General features: G+C 37.5%; 1 protein-coding gene across 5 annotated transcripts in view; it reads left to right on the forward strand.

The window, feature by feature from the left end:
* apba2b (amyloid beta (A4) precursor protein-binding, family A, member 2b) overlaps positions 1-16,619 on the forward strand; it is a 124,535-nt gene that overhangs the window by 65,136 nt on the left and 42,780 nt on the right. The window contains exon 1 of one of the 5 annotated variants that reach the window (XM_053492154.1): positions 6,964-7,021. The exons of the other annotated variants lie outside the window; for them this stretch is intronic. The gene's annotated coding sequence lies outside the window, so the exon portion shown is untranslated. Of the gene's footprint in view, positions 1-6,963; positions 7,022-16,619 lie in introns of those variants that run through there. 5 annotated transcript variants of the gene reach the window in all.

The raw sequence follows: 16,619 nt of genomic DNA on the forward strand, positions 1-16,619 counted from the left end.
TTTGATTCTGCAGTATTTGCACTTGGACAATCATGTCATGAGAATGCAGTGTTTGGCCCATTTGCATTTAAACCCTTTGACTTTTCCCTTCTTAATGCATTTTTCTTTGTGTTGGTGAGAACATATACCTGGTCCAATAATACAAAAGTGCTTACTGATGCATTCTGAAGTTTTGGATTATGAAACAAAAGGCAGATAAGATCTACAAGATATAATAGTGTGTAATGTTTATAGGAAAGGCTTTTCTATAATTATAATGAATGTTTTAAAAGTGATTTCTTGTTCATCGTGCTCAGAAGGTTTTTATGATTTGATACCCGATTGTGTTTTTTTTTTTTTTTTGTATTTTGAACAGTGAATGAAGGACATCGCTCAGTTTTTTGGTTCATTTAAAAAAAAACATGAAATGGCCAGTGACCATGGATGTTCCACCACACGACCTTATGCACATACTTTTTAAAAACATACAGTAAGGAGAAAAATGTTGGAAAGTTAAGCTTCTTTTAACTTAATATGAAGCGATAAGAACTTAAAAACCCGAACCAATATTTTATTATTATGCAATATTACTTCCTAATACAAAATGAATTTATCGATGAAGGGGACACGTAGGCCATTAGTTTTTTCTTAGGAAATAAAACAAGGAAGGTTTTTAAAAATATTGAGATATTAAAATAGCATGAGTGGGCAGGATTGGACAAACTTCCTGCAGGAGTGGGATTCAAAACCAGTTCCACGCACATCTGCCTCAAAGCGTTCCTTCTTAAGAAGTATCTAAAAATAGCACTGAATCATGAACTATTATACAGTACCTGGAAGCGTTGATCCTTGTCAGGCTTCATGAACTGCTGCGATTTCTCTGTCCACCCCTTATTTTTCACAAACTTTTCCTCAACTTCAAAAGATTCGCCAACTAATTTCCGTAGCTGTAGAAGTCTGGCCAGTCCTGATAGAAGCAGCAAGACTTGATGCCATTTCTGTCTGCTGCCCCCGCCCCCCTCCCCCTAATTTCCCCAGAGCTGGAATAAACCACTGTTCAGTGGTGTGATGATGAAGGGTTGTGTTTCTACCTCTGTGTTTCTTGCCCTCTTGATCCCCACCAGGGAGCCCTTACATTCTCACAGCTGCTGGGTAGCATATAGTGCCAACATACACTGATCACATTCTTTTAACAGCATGTAATATATATATCGTAGACACACAGCAGGCGTGCCACACAGCTGCCTGCAGGAACGAGTACACGTCACGAATGACCCTCTCAGATCTAAGTCTGACAAGTACTGCTTAGTTAGCTTTACAAACCTTTTGTTTCTGTTGTCTTATGCATTTATTTTGGTCCAGTCTCCACTTTGTCTCATTACCTGTCTCATACCTGATCTGTGCCTACTGTACGGTTCAGTTGTTTCTTCGTCACTGTCTCATCATGGCCTTGTATCTCAAAGTCTGAGCGGTGTTTTACTGTAAGTGTGTTTTTTATTAATTCTCAGATCTTATTATGGATCATTGTATGTTGTTTCCTTCATGTATTCTGACTGCTGTGCACTACTGAGCATTATTATTGGTCTAACCCTAATAAACAACACGGTCTGCTTATGTTTGCTCACCAATCAATCCATTAAATCATGTGCATAAACTATAAAAAGTGCTAAAATAGGGCAAACATTCTAATACTGTTCCACCGTAATCATGGAGGAAAAAAATATATATATAAAAAAAAGCAAAAACATTCACCTCACATACAGTACTTTCTGTGAACACTTAATCCTATGTCAAGTGTGCAAAAATATTGTACCACAATAATTATATAATTCTAGGCTAGGCTACCTACTGTAGGCAACGATATTCAATTATACAATTAGTGACAGGAGGCTTGGTGGCATAATGGTTAGCACTGTTGCCTTGCACTTCCTGGGTCGAGGGTACGATTTCCAGGGTCTGAGTACATGGAGTTTGCTTGTTCTCCCTGTGCTTGGTGGGTTTCTAACAGCTGCTTCGGTTTCCTCCCACAGTCCAAAGACATGCAGATCTGGCTAATTGGTGTTCCCAAATTTTCCATAGTGTGTGTGTGTGTGTGTGTGTGTGTGTGTGTTGTGCCCTGTTATGGATTTGCACCCTTTGGTTACAGAGTCTACCCTGCCTTTTTAAGATTTTGCTTAAAATCTCCTGGAATAGGCTTCAGGCCCCCGCGACCCTGTACAGGATATAAGAGGTATAGGAAACTAATGAATGAATGAACGAATAAATGAATGAGTGATAAGAGACAGATTAATTTTAGCTTTAATCGGATATATTGGAATTCAAGCAAAAGTTTCACATTCATGAAGTTGTCCGTTTATTTAAACAGTCCCTGCATTTACATACGTGGACAATAGTTTTTCCATGCAAACCATTTAATCAGAAATCTATCTGCCAGAAAAAAAGTTGAAAAAAAGAGGTAAAAGAAGAAGAAGCATTTTTCTCCAACTTTTTAGGTTGAATCAAGCTTTCCATCTTTAAAGATAAAGTCTGTCTTCTTTATGATTGATTACTAGAATTCAGTCTGAACTATAATTGGTTGGGTGTGAAATAGGGAGCCAATCAGTGCCTCTTCTTTAGCCAGTGATCAAGATGATAAAAGTCTGAAGGAAACACAGGTGAGAGAAAGTAGTTCTCACAGAGTTCACTGATCAGAAATCAAAGCTAAATTACCCTCCCGGAAAGACCCGGAAAGTTTTTTTTTTTTTTTTTTTTGGCTTTTTTTTTAACTTGTTTCTGTTTGGTTTTTTTTTTTTTTTTTTTCAACATTTTCTTTCTTCATTTTTTTTTTACTCTACTTTTTGCTTTAGATCTATTACCTTTTACCCCTACCGAAGTGATGTGAAGCCACTCTTCTACTTGGCAAAGAACCAATGTCTGCAGGCCAAGTGAAGCATTTGGGAGGCTTATATATGTGTTTGATATACTATGACCGCATCAGATCAGCCAGAATAAAGTTCATAGCTCATCACCGTCATGGTCATATTAACAAAGATAAAACTTGTTAGCTATAATGCGCACCGTGTTAGGATACATTTAATCTAAAAAACACTTTCCTAACTGTGAAGTATGAAAATGGGCGCAATATGTTGTGGAGGTGTTTTGCTTGAAAAGGAACTGGGACACTTCAGAAAGTACATTCTGTTACTAGGAATAATAATTATCTAAAAATATTAAGGTGACCAATCTGAAAATGTCAGCCTGAAATGTCATTTTTCGCTTCATCGCAATAGGGTCTTCCAACAGAACAATCATCCTAAGCATTCATCCCTCCAAAATCACAGATATCACAGCATGTCTGATGTGATGCATCCTGTGGTGATAGAGTCTGGAATCTGTAATCATAAATCGAGAGAGTTCTGTCAGTGCGTCACTACGGGAGCGGTGTGCTGTTGTTTTATCGTACTCTTCTCTCCTTTCTTTTTTTCCAGACTGCCACTATTTATCCAGCTGGGTATTTGGGTTTTGCCCCAAGCATAATCTAGCACTCAGGGTTTATGAACACATTCAGCTCTAAGGGATGAATATAAGGAAACATAGATTAAACTCATATATGAGTGGAACAGGGACACAGAGACATAAGAAAGAGAAAGATTACAATAGATAGCAGAAGAGGAGACAGTCGTATAGAGAAATAGACAAATAGCCCCGGTAGACGGACTGTGGCTTATAGCTTCTGAAATCATTGCTCTGCAATATTACAGAGACCCCCAGGGCACGTTTCTTACTTCGTCTCGCTCTCTCTCTCTCTCTGTCTCTCTCTTTTTCTTTTGTCCTTCCCACAATGTCTCCCTCTCTCCTGTCCCACCTCAGCCCATGTCTGTGTTTATTTCTGTCTCTTTACTTTCACTTTATCTATCTGTGTCTGTTTGTTTGTCTCCCTGTCTCCTTTTGTCCTGTCTCTTGCTTTCTCTGTCCATTTCTGTCTTTCGCAAGGTCCATCGTTCTTTCGGCCTTCCTCTCTCTCACACTGTACCTGTCTCCTTCTCGTTTCCTGACACCGTCTCTCAAGTCTCACTTTTCAACTCTCCTTTTTTGTCCCTTTTCTTTAGATTTCTCTCTATGCTGTCTCTCTCTCACACACACACACACCCACAGACTGTTTTTTCCATGGCTATTTGTGCTGTCACATCCCTCTCTGTCTTTATCAGCTGTCTCCGCTGTTCGTTCGTAAGCACTGGTTCTACAGATTCAGTATCCTTGTTATTCCAAAGGTTAGTGTTTATACAGGAATCGTTGCATACTGTACTTGCAAGACCTCCAGGAGTAAAACATCTGCTGTACATTGCCAGCACCAGTGCCCAGCTGCCACATTATTCAAAGTGCAGAACTTCTCCTTCCTGCTGCTGCAGTATATTATAGGTGCTGATGCATTGTCATGCTACACTTGGCCTGTGTATCAGAGTCTAATACCCCCGTGTTCCTTTCCGATGACTCAACACACTTAAAGGTCACGACCACTGTGTATATACTGCAGGTGGACGTTTTGAAGTAAGCCGCCAGCGTGAGCGTTCCCTCATCCAGCATAGTGATCAGCATTCAAAGCATGAGTGGGTGATTTTGCTGTTTACTGAAATTGACATGACATGTTGGTTTTCATTCTGCCAGTTAACCCACTTAAGCTTTCATATCTACAGCATGCCATGCCGACAACATCATCTGCTCAATGCTTCGAAATTCTTGAGCAGAACATTCACAAGGACAGAGGCTTAGTGAGGATACGGGGAGGGGGCGCATAAATAAGTAAAAAAAAGTCAGAGAGATGTTTTAAAATAACGCAAATGATCAAGATTAGTGCTGGGTCGTCATGAAGGATGTCTCAGAGGATTTGTTCATGTTCTACTGGGGGCACATACGCAAAGCATCGCAAATCTTCTGTAGGTTTCATTCTGTTTATTATAATATGTCCTTAGCTGCATTGTAATATTTTCATTACTGGAACTGGAGCCAAAATGTGTGTATGTAGACATGTTGGGTGTCTGTTTATTGAAAATCTAACATTTTATTTTATTTGTGGTCAAAAGAACGAAATGAACTGAACGACTCAAAAAAAGATTTGTTCATTTTGATGAACGAGATTCATAGAACTGAGTCACTAAAATGATTCAAACTTCCCATCACTAATCAAGATTATTTTACTCAGGACTGAATTGACAAGTATTACAAATTTAGATCTTTTAGCAATACAAAATTCAACCGAATAGACAGTTAAAAAATAAATAAATAAATAAAACTTTAAACATGATCATGAATATAGTAGCTAGATATGCTTAACTTTTTGATATATATATATAAACACAACTTGTGTTTGTTTTTATATATATATATATATATATATATATATATACTGATATATATATATATATATATATATATATATACTGTCAGAGGACGTATATATATATATATATATATATATATATATATATATACGGCCTCTGACTTTCAACTGTTTCTACTTTCAGTAAACTTAATGTGTAAATATTTGTATGAACACTAAAAGAGTCAACACCATAAGACATAAACTAAAAATGTTTCACAATGTGTCCCTGAATGATGGGAGGCTCAAAATCAAAAGTACCAGTCAGTATCTGGTGTGGCCACCAGCTGCTTGAAGTACTGCAGTGCATCTCCTCCTCATGGACTGCCTATTGCGGACAGTCTGAGCACTGATGGAGGGATTGTGTGTTCCTGGTGTGACTCGGGCAGTTGTTGTGGCCATCCTGTACCTGTCACGCAGGTGTGATATCCAAGTCTCTTTAGTGTCCTGCGTTTTTAGAACTGTGACCTTAAATGCCTACTTTCTGTAAGCTGTTAAGGTCTTAACGACCATTCCACAGGTGCATGTTAATTAATTGATTATGGTTAATTGAACATGCATGAAAAACATTGTTTAAACCCTTTACAATAAAGATCTGTAAAGTTATTTGGATTTTTACAACATTATTGTTGAAATACACAGTCCTTAAAAAGGGACTTTTTTTTTTTTGCTGAGTATATATATATATATATATATATATATATATATATATCTTCCTTAAGGTGACAAGGTTGTAAATAGAAAACGCATTAAATATACCAAACCACACTGAACATCCTATCTTTGCTTGTTTTGTCCTTGCATTCTATTAAACAAATTCTGGCAACACAGTACACACTAGAGTATCAGTAGTTTGCCTTAAAGATTGTGTGGCTGACTGGGTTTATTATACCATGTACAGTATCGCTAGCTCAGGAAAAGACTAAAACGTGAAGCAGGTTTTTTACTAAGTGCATATTGCATTTGCACCATTGTAAAGTTGAAATCAAAAGCCAAAAGATCATAAGTTGGTCTGTAGTGTGTAATTATACAGACATGTAGAAAAGAGCATTCGGTTTGTGCGTGAGGGACCGCAGGGTTGCGCATCAAACTCATACTCCCGTAACCTTCTTTTATTGAAGCGCAAAATGACACTCTGAACTATGGTGTAGGGTCGATGGAGACTTTGCTGCATCAGTTAAATATGTTCTGCGCTCGCTGGTTGGCTTCAACTGTGTAAATGTCATCATTTTTCTTTGTTAACAAACTGGAGGAAATGAAGTGTTTCTGGTTGCCTGTGGGCCTTTTATACGTTTTCTTCCTGAAATGTTTGTGCTCCCTTAAACTTTACTTCTGCTGTTTTATCTTCTCTACAGTACCTTTTTCTCTATCATCACCTCCCAACCTTTCTTGTCTAGCGCCCTTGCTATCTCACATTCGTTTCACATTCATTTTACCCAATTCTTTTCATCTCTTTGCTCTTCCTTGCTGGTCCCTTCTATCTTGTTGTGATCCTTTGCTTTGAGATGGCAGGATAAGACCTTTCTACTGACGCGAGATGAGCTTGCTTGTGTGTGTGTGTGTGTGTTTTGGGTGGTGGCTGTATTTGTTTTATAACAGAGAGAATTTTACAATATCTCATCGCCGTGTTATCAGGAGCCCAGCTTTTTTCAAGAACTACTCTTTCGCTGACTGCACTGAAGCCAGGTGAGGAGGCACTAACTCCTGTTGAGGCCATCTGGGTTTTTCATGTGTGACTGAAAGTGTGTAGTATTAATGAGAGGCCTGGTGAGATACACAGCAGGTGTACAGTATATTGTGGAGGATGGAAACTTTTAAAACCCAGCATCCCTCACACCAGCTGTAGGTTCTCTGAGATGGGCATGTGGGGGAAGAGAGGAAGAAACCTTAAGAGGAACCGGACTCAACAGGGAACCCATCCTCATGTGGGTGAGACAGGAAGCAGGAATTGATCTGCATTCATACTGTGTGTTAGGTGGCAGCCAGTTCAGCTATAACAGTTAATGTTAATTCATATTAATATGGAGTACAGGTAGTTATTGGACACTCGGGTAGACTTGTAGGAAATTCCAGTCATGAACTATCGAGCAGCTGCAGCCAGTCATTTTTGCTGAGTCATGTTTGTACAGTTGGTAACATTTAAATACAGTTAAGTTTCAACATATTTTTTTTGCTAAAAAAAAAAGAATATTTTACCCTATATTGCACAATGAGAGAGTATCCCGACCCATAGATATACTGTTTTTACTAAAACATAGGAAATAGCAAAAAAGGACTGGTTTTTAGGCAGTAAAGTAAGATACAGTATTCTAACAAGGATAGACGTAACGTAACACTGGGGAATATTGAGGAATAGATCGTAAGAGACAGTTAAGGGTGTATTCGCTACCTTGCGCACAGAGCTTAAAGTCTTTGATGCCAAATACTGTGTGCAACTAGGATTAAATATTAAAAACCTTTTGGGTGCAGCATTTTAACTAACAATTTCCTGTTACATACATAATGAAACCCATAAGGAACGTGGTAGAGCAGTATGCCCCAAATCAATCCAAATTATGGAATGGATTTTTTATTTTATTTATTTTTTTATCAGAAACCAATCTAAATGCTTTTTAAAAGCAATACTTTCTCATAGTGGATTGTGAAATAAAATGTATTTACAATACTAACAGTACTAATTAGAACACACACACACACACACACTGTGAGCGAATTTCGGATGTTTGCATCACGCTCAGTGATGCGATCATATTATGACTTTATTTCCAGATAACTAGCAGTGATAGTGAGGCTCTACACCTGCTGCAGCTGTCATTTTAGTGACCAGGAAATTAAATTCATGTCTTTTCCAGAGTAACAAAACTAAACTAATGTAACTAAACGAAAGCGAATAAAAAGCAGAACAGTAGAATTTTGAACAAATGGAGTTTTTCCAAGTGAGGCAGGTAAGAATTTGTCTCCAATAATTCGTCAGGTAGGACAATTAGAGTCAGAATAGGATGTTAATGTGAACTTGTTTGCTACCTGCAAAACCATCTTTATGCTCAATAGAGAAGTCAAAGGTGAGGGAAAAGAATTAAACGTTTGTCTCAGGTGGAAGACGATATTTATCTAAGCATGCACAATAATGTTGAGTTGTTTAGGGTAAGAATCTGAACATGTCAAAATAGTACAGTGGGGGATTATAGTTAATATTATTATCTTTTTTATTATGTTATGGAGTCTAAGCAGTAAGAGGGAAAAAATCATAAGTCAGTGAGATGAGTAGAAGATTACAGGCTAAAATACTATATGCGATATGATTTATTCATGACATATTCTTAGGAAACAGAGTTAGGAGTGAAGGATGCATGCTTATCATAATAAACTTTCCATGTGAACGCAATACACTTCATTGTAATTCAAAAGTGTTTGTTGTGACCTTTATTATAAGCACTTGGTAGAGTGTGTTTGGCTGAGTGTGTTTGGAACGTGTGCTCGAGGGTATGTCACATGACCATACCATGTATTATGTATATTGAATGTAGGTGCTACTGTAGGAACTCGACAGCTTATCTTAAATTCCTGGAAGCATTGCTTTTCTGACACGTTTTTTTAAAATGTCAGCTATATTTTATTGTTCACTGTTTCGTCTTGTTTTTGGCCAAAGGATGTTAAAAAAGATCGCTTCTTGAAATGTGTTTATATTGAAAGTAAACACACTTCTTTTCCCACAGGATGAAATAAAATATTTAAAAGACTGTTTAACAAAGAATGATTGATGAACATGATTAACAATCATTAATCAATTAAAGGGACTAGAATCCCAGAGGTACTCCATAATGTTTTAACCACCTCACCTCATCATGTAAAACTACCCCTGTCAAAATAGGGCTAAAGGAATTGTTGACTTTTTGGTGATGCATGCAGATGATCGTGCAGCATCTGATCAAGACATGTACTTTCAAGAGGGGGAAAAAGGTCAGCTTTAAATTTGTGGGTTCTTTAACAAGAACCGTCTAATAATGGGCTGGGATGTAGTCAGCTACTTTGTGCTTTGTGCAACTGTATGCAATATTAGTTTTCTGATGTAGAAACGTATAAAAATAGTAAAATATGCACTTTACTGTATTACTGTTACCTCGTTGTAGTGATCCTCCTGGTGTGTTAGTCAGTTGTTTCCTTCTTGTTTTTGTATAGGAAATCATTTTTGTCTGCATATTGCTTTGCTTTCTAAGACCATACTGTATATGTTACCAAAAGCAGGTCTGATTTGGCAGAGGTCTCTCATTTGTATGTGTAAATGTGTTCCTGTAACTTCACAGTGGCCTTTCAACTGCACTTTCTGATCCACGCGAGTGCAGCCGTAACTGTAATCATCCTAATAGTTGCTTAATAATGGAGCTCTAATAACCCACGTGTGAAGAGTGTTTCCAGATGGCTCGACACCACCAGTCACAGTGTGTGTGTGTGTGTGTGTGTGTGTGTGTGGCTCACTCCCTCTCCTCTTTGCTTTTCAGCTGGTAAGATTGATGTAGGCCATCAGGACATTATTCAGGTGGTAATGGAAGAGGGTTGTATTATGGTGTCAATTTGTTGGCCAGATGTTTGGACAGTGGATCTTTCTAGGGAGTAGACAGTAAAACTGTGTACGGTTAAGGTGCGGCAAAAATACAAATCATGAGTAAATCCTGAAACGGTTATTGTGTTGCATACAAGCAGAAAATTAATACCTATATCTTTCTCATTCCATGCCCTCTCTATTATTCGTTTCTTATACGTTTATTATTTTTTTTTCCCCTTATTTATGACTGCTTCATCTATCAATTTTGCTGTCTCTTTTTACTCTCTACCTCTTTCTCACTCTCTCACTCCATTTCTCTCATACGGCCTAGCATATGTACAGTATGTGCCAATGTGAGAGCTGGAAAGGGGAGGAGGAGTACTTGTTAAGTTAAAATTGAGGGAAGACTTGCTTGATGCTAGTCTAAGCCTCCAATAACCAAAGTGGACGTCATATTATTTAAACACCTCTCCTGTTATACTGAGCTTCCTAATACAGTATGACTACAGATCAATCCCTGCAGTCTGTTTTCACCCAAATGAGTCTGGTTCCTCTCAAGGTTTCCTCCTTTCTTTCCTTTCATCGCCCTCATCTTGCTCATCAGGGACGAACTGGTAATTATGATTTATATATATATTTCCTCAAACTTTTTTGCAACAAAAAATAAAACTGAATTTATGTGCGGCTTTGATACGCCTGCCGACTAGGAAAGAAACACACAAAAACACGCACACACAGATGCACATGATAAAGTGTCGAATGTTCTCCCATTTATTTACAGCACAAAGAGATATTTAAGCACTTAGCCAAACTCCCTGCACTATGCACATCGAGAGAGCATGAATCCTTAACGTGTTATGGTGAAATCCAGGGAAACCAAAGAAAGGGAAACAAACCATAGAAAGAGTTGCTATACAGTATAAGGAATGAGGAATAACTCAAAGCAAATAAGGATAGAGGGAAACCTGGGAAATTAAACATCATCTAGGGGGACACTAACAAAAATCTTATGGTACAGATCAATAGTGTCTAGTGTTAAGGCAGCCTTCGCCGTTTTACCAGTCACTTCCAAATCATCTCAATCCTCTGTGTGTCACTCTCTGGTCTATATCTCAGTCTCTGAGTATGTGTAGCTTTTTGTCTTACTCTATGTATCACTGTTTATCGCTGGCTAATCAGGAAACACTATAATTGCAGGCAGAAATAGAGAGAGAGAGAGTAACAGACAGAGAGAGAGCGAGAGAGAGAAAACGCACACTGAAAGCTTGATTTGAGCAGTAAGTGCTAAAGCAAAGGCTTCTGCTCTTTCATTAGCATGCTAGCCTTAGGCACTTAATTATAACATTAACCTATTTTCTTCATCAAGTTTTAACTCACAGTTCTGCTGTCACCTGGAGTGCCTGGGATATGAAGAGGTTTTGAACTCAAAGTACACATTTATTTGTAAGATGACAAATGACAAAAATTCATGGGACATTATTTTTTTTATTTATATTCGAGTAGGCTAAAAGCAAAATTCAGTTTAGTTAGCTTGAGCACAAAGAGCAGCGGGGGCCAGCCTCGAGCCTTTCAGAGTGGCCCTGGCAGCGTGAGGTTGCTTTAGGAACAAACACTACAGACCGATGAGGGCCGAGGAACGAGCGCTCCCACTCCCTGCAGTGTGTGGGAGTAAGACATTAAAGCGGCTGCAGAATCTCAATGAGAGGCCGCCTATCTTTTCACACGGAGAGAGAGAGAAGGAAGATGAGAGAGAGAGAGAGAGAGAGAGAGAAGGGAGAATGAGGTTTGATGCTCAAACCTCATTTCTGCAGACAGCCATAAGAAAGATGCTCAATTTTCTTTCATACTTTGCATCATATATTTGATTTTGTTTATTTAAGAAACACATATTCTAAAGTGTGACTCACAAGCTGTAAATTCCTCGATGTCTTTTACTGTATGTAGCAGATAAACAGCTATGAGTGAGAGTCGGGTCTATTGATAGGACGCAAAGGAGAAATGTAATGGATTATAAGGTTGCTCAATTGCTCAAGGACTGGCTCAGAGAAAATGAAAGAGAGAGAGAGAGAGAGAGAGAGAGATTGGATATATCTTGTGTGACTATAAAAAATGGCCAGCTCACTCAAGTCATTACATAAGAAGACAGAAAATAATAATGATTAAGATTGAAAATCCTCATGCAAGTGAAATGCAAAACAAGAATGGTATTGCTTTTCATTTGTGACACAGTATGCCATATTGTAATGCAAAATTTCCATTGCATTGCTCTTACAGCTCTTGTTTCCTTTAATGAAAAACAACCAGCAGGAGATTGCTTTTTGAGAATAAAATAAATAGATTTGTGTTAGAAGTGAATGTGATACGCTTTAAAAGCAATCCATGCTGCTGCATTTCATTTCTCTCTGCAGTTTTAGATAGAAAAGCAACAGTCAGAGAACATATGGCTGTTAGTTTATATAGACTAAATGAGCAGCAATAAACATTTGGTTTGTAATGAATAGCTGTTAAGTGTGTTTTGAGAAAATTATTAGTGGCAGTCATGCTTTTGCAAGTTTTGTTAAATGCCAAAAAAAAACAGTGCCTGGGCCAAATAAATATGCAGATAATAATAAATATGCAGATGCTTTAATATGGTCAACATTTGTCCACCTTAAGCTTTGATTATGGTCTTCATTTTGTTGGCCAGTTCATGTATGGAAATGATTCCTCCCAAAGTCACTTATTCATAATTTGAGTCCTGGAATATACCTGTACAACCAGGGAAGAAAAGTTCCATTGATGGTATAACCTGGTCATTCAGTACATTAGGTCATCAACTGACCTCATTTTATTGCCAGAGTCTAGACCTGATCAACAGGAGCAATCACATTTACAGCATTTTTCTTATTCGACTTACACTTGTGACATTACACATATGAGGAGTTCAGGGTTAAGGACTTGGTATTTCAACTTGAGACCTCCTAATCACCTTAACCACTGAGCTACCCCTGCCCTAGATCATTAATTCCAGATCATAACAATGCCTCCAGAGGCTTCTACTGTACAGTGGGCACTATGCATGATGGGTCCACCACTTCATGTGCTTCCCTTCTTACCCAGCCAAACCCATCGCACTGGAAAATGGTAAATCTGGACTGATCAGACCACATGACCTGTTCCAAAGTGCAATCTTTATGGTTCCCAGCAAACTGAAGCCTCCGCCATCCAGATTAGTCTCACTAACAAATAGTTGTCTTATGGCCAAACACCAGTTTAGTCCCAATCCTGTGAGTTCTCATCACATTTTGCCTGTGGAAATGTTCTTGCTTCACCAAGTGTTTAAATGATCATCTAATTATGGGTCAATGCAATTTTTTTCAACCCCATCCTTCCAGGTTTTAATGATGTACTGGACATTTCTTAACCCAATTCCAGCCACTTTAATTGTATCCTTTGCTTAATGTACAGTAGACGCTTCTGAAACAGCATGGACAGTATAAGATTAAATAGGCATTTTAATCTAAATAAAAAAAACATCATGGGTGCTATGAGACTTTGCTTTTCTAACAAACATATAAAGAAGCAAATGCTGATTGAATACATTTGTAGAAAGTGATTAAATGTTTCTAATCAAACCATTCCTCTTATTTAATCTTCACCCAGTACTGTCTGAGGTCCAGAGGAAATATAAAAACGACATAATTGCCTTCAGATCACATTCAGACTTTCATTTTCACATCCCATGCTTACATCAGCAGCGGTGGATGTGAATGGAGCATGAGGAATGAACACACTCTCCTGTAGATGTACTTCATGTATTTGTCTAGTAGAAGTCTAATTTTTCCAGCTGACCAAGTTTCATGACTTTAATTTGCTTTTTAATGACTCAGGCACGCATGATAAAGCAGCTCCATTAAGAGGTGCTGTATTCCACTGGCTCACGAATGCTGATGCCACCGTATTCACAGAGTTCCGTCCACCTCAGGATTCAATTTGTAGGTCAAGAGATTCTCAGCGACACATTTTGCCTATTAGCTGCTGTTTAATTGCATCACCAGCGCAAAGTTCTGTCAGTCTGGAAAGAAACACGCAGATGACCTTGGATTCATTAATGTCACAAAATGTCAGCTGTGTGTTTCATGCAGCATGGAACAGCGTTCAGGGAGCAGGAGTGAAAGTAATAACAAGGAATCAATAAAAATAGATTTGGTGAAAATGCATGAAGTTAAATACAATGCATTTGAAAGTAAGAATTATTAATCAGTAGTTAATTGTTTTGATAAATGCTATTAGTACAACCAAAACAAACATGGGATAATCAGAAAGTAATCTGCATAATAGCGAAGGGAATCACCCGGGAACAGCCAATATGATATTATCACGATACCCAGGTAACAATTTCGTCTGCATTGCGATTTTGTTAGTATCATGATTTTATAAACAACCCCATTCAGTATTAAATTTTTGTTACAATTCTAAACAAACTTGGCAAACAGTTTGCTTCTACTACACAGGATGTTGAGCTGCCTGCCAATGTGTGTAAATAGTTTCGAGTGCACCACTTTAGGATTATAGAGGAATTGCATCATTTTATCACCTCACTCACTTATCTTCTATACTGCTTTATCCTGCACACAGGGTTGCGTGCGGCCTCTAACCTATCCCAGGAGACTTATGGCACAAGACGGGGTACACTCTGAATGTAGTGTCAATCCATTATAGAGTACACACTTAGACGCTCATTTACATACACTTTGTGCAATTTGTGAATGCAATTAGTCTAATCTGCATGTCTTTGGACTGTGGAAGGAAACCCGAATACCCAGGGAACGGGGAGAATATATAACTCTATGCATGCACACCCAAGGTGGGAATCGAACCCTGACCCTAGATACTAAATAAATACATAAATAAATAAATCTTTCCATTATAGAAAATATTTTATTGAGTAAGTTTTTGGTTTTTGTGCTGTGAGTGTTAAATAACCAACATGATAATTAGTTAAATGTTTGCAAAATTGCACTACTTTAATAAATCCCTCAAGTGGCACAACATAGTTTAATGACAATAATAAATAAAAAAAACATCTGTGCTTTTATGTACGCCTTGCTGATGTGTTAACGTGGAGGTTTCCGACTTCAAACTGTATATTTGGGTTTTTGGATGTGTCAGGTAGAGCGAAGTTATCATTACTTTTAATGTTTTTTAGCAAAACAAAAAAAGCTACAAAATGCTCTGGGTTTTAACTACTTAAAAGTGAAAACTAATGCAAATTAAACAAGTCTTTTTTTATTATCTTTTTTTATAATGGACACTTCATAATATCTTTAGCAAAATATTTAATTTAGTGAGGTCATAAATTTAGACTTAATTTTTCCAACTTAACCGTCCGTCTCATTAAAAAGCCAGGAGGTTTGAGCAGTTCAGGGGAACATGCATTTATTTATAAATGAGGTCATAATATTTTTCTTTTTTGAATGTGCTGCCTTTGATCACATTTGCAAAACAGCCTGAAGCTAACGTCTTCCTGCTCAGGCTGCTCAGTCCATCACAAAGAGGTGATGATAGGCGTAGTGTTCAGGGAATGCTGGCTGGTATTTTTCGTTAAAGTGTAGTCAAAAACCAAAAAACTATTTCATCCTCGACACTTTGACTGAAGGAAGATGATTCAAGATAGATTTATGTGCAAGAAAAATGATAAGCATCCAAACTTATTTAAATCCCAGAGCAGCAGCATTTCATTCACATACACCTGTCAATGTCAAGTATCTCTCTTCTCATGATATTTTCTGTGCTACATATGTAATTCTTTTTTTATTTAGAAATTTCGTGCCAACATTTAAACTTAAATTGTGTTAATGTGGCAGATGAACAGGTTCAAAGGTTTGACTCATGCACAATAAGCAAAGGAACTGGTAATAGCATAAGCTATTGGACGGGAACATTTTGTCAGCTTGGAAAAGCTTTTTTTAATTGGCAATAATAGGAAAACATTAAACTTTATCCCTGGATTGAAATAATATAACAAAGCCCTTGATTGATAAGTATTTAAGTGTGTTAAAATGCTTACAAACGTGGAAAAAATGCAAAAACAAAAGTTGTTTTGCTAACAGCATTGTTCATCTCAACAACATAGCATGTCTTGACTATTTCACATGTTTGTTTAAACTGTGTGTAATTTGGACCTGTGTGTAATTAGTACCTAATGGTGCAAAACACAGGGTAGTGTCAATGCACATGGTTTCATTTTGCATTCGTGTACTAAGGCTGAAGTACGGTGGCCGTGAAGTGCAAAACAAATTAACAAAACTGAAAACAAAATAAATTAAAAAACAAAATACCAAAACCCAAAACAAAACAACAAAACCCAAAACAAAATAACAAATTCAAAACCAAATTAACAAAATGGAGAACAAAAAAACTAATTCAAAAACAAAGTATCAAAACCCAAAACAAAATAAAAAATCCCAAAACTAATTTGTTATTTTGTTTTGGGTTTAATTGTTTTGTTTTTGGGGGTGTTATTTTTTTTCGGATTTTTTAATTCGGTTTTGAATTTGTTATTTTGTTTTCTGTTTTGTTAATTTGTATTGCACTTCTCGGCCAGTCAGATACAAACCGTAAAAGATAGATATAGTTTGCGAATGAAATTCTTACCGCTGATTGGACGAGACATCTGTCACTCAAGATATACAGCCGTATAGAATGCCATATTTAGGATATGTCCACAATAAGGACAGTACATGTTTGCACATTCATACA

Source organism: Clarias gariepinus, chromosome 3 (genome assembly GCF_024256425.1).
Source record: "Clarias gariepinus isolate MV-2021 ecotype Netherlands chromosome 3, CGAR_prim_01v2, whole genome shotgun sequence".
NCBI classification, from domain to species: domain Eukaryota; kingdom Metazoa; phylum Chordata; class Actinopteri; order Siluriformes; family Clariidae; genus Clarias; species Clarias gariepinus.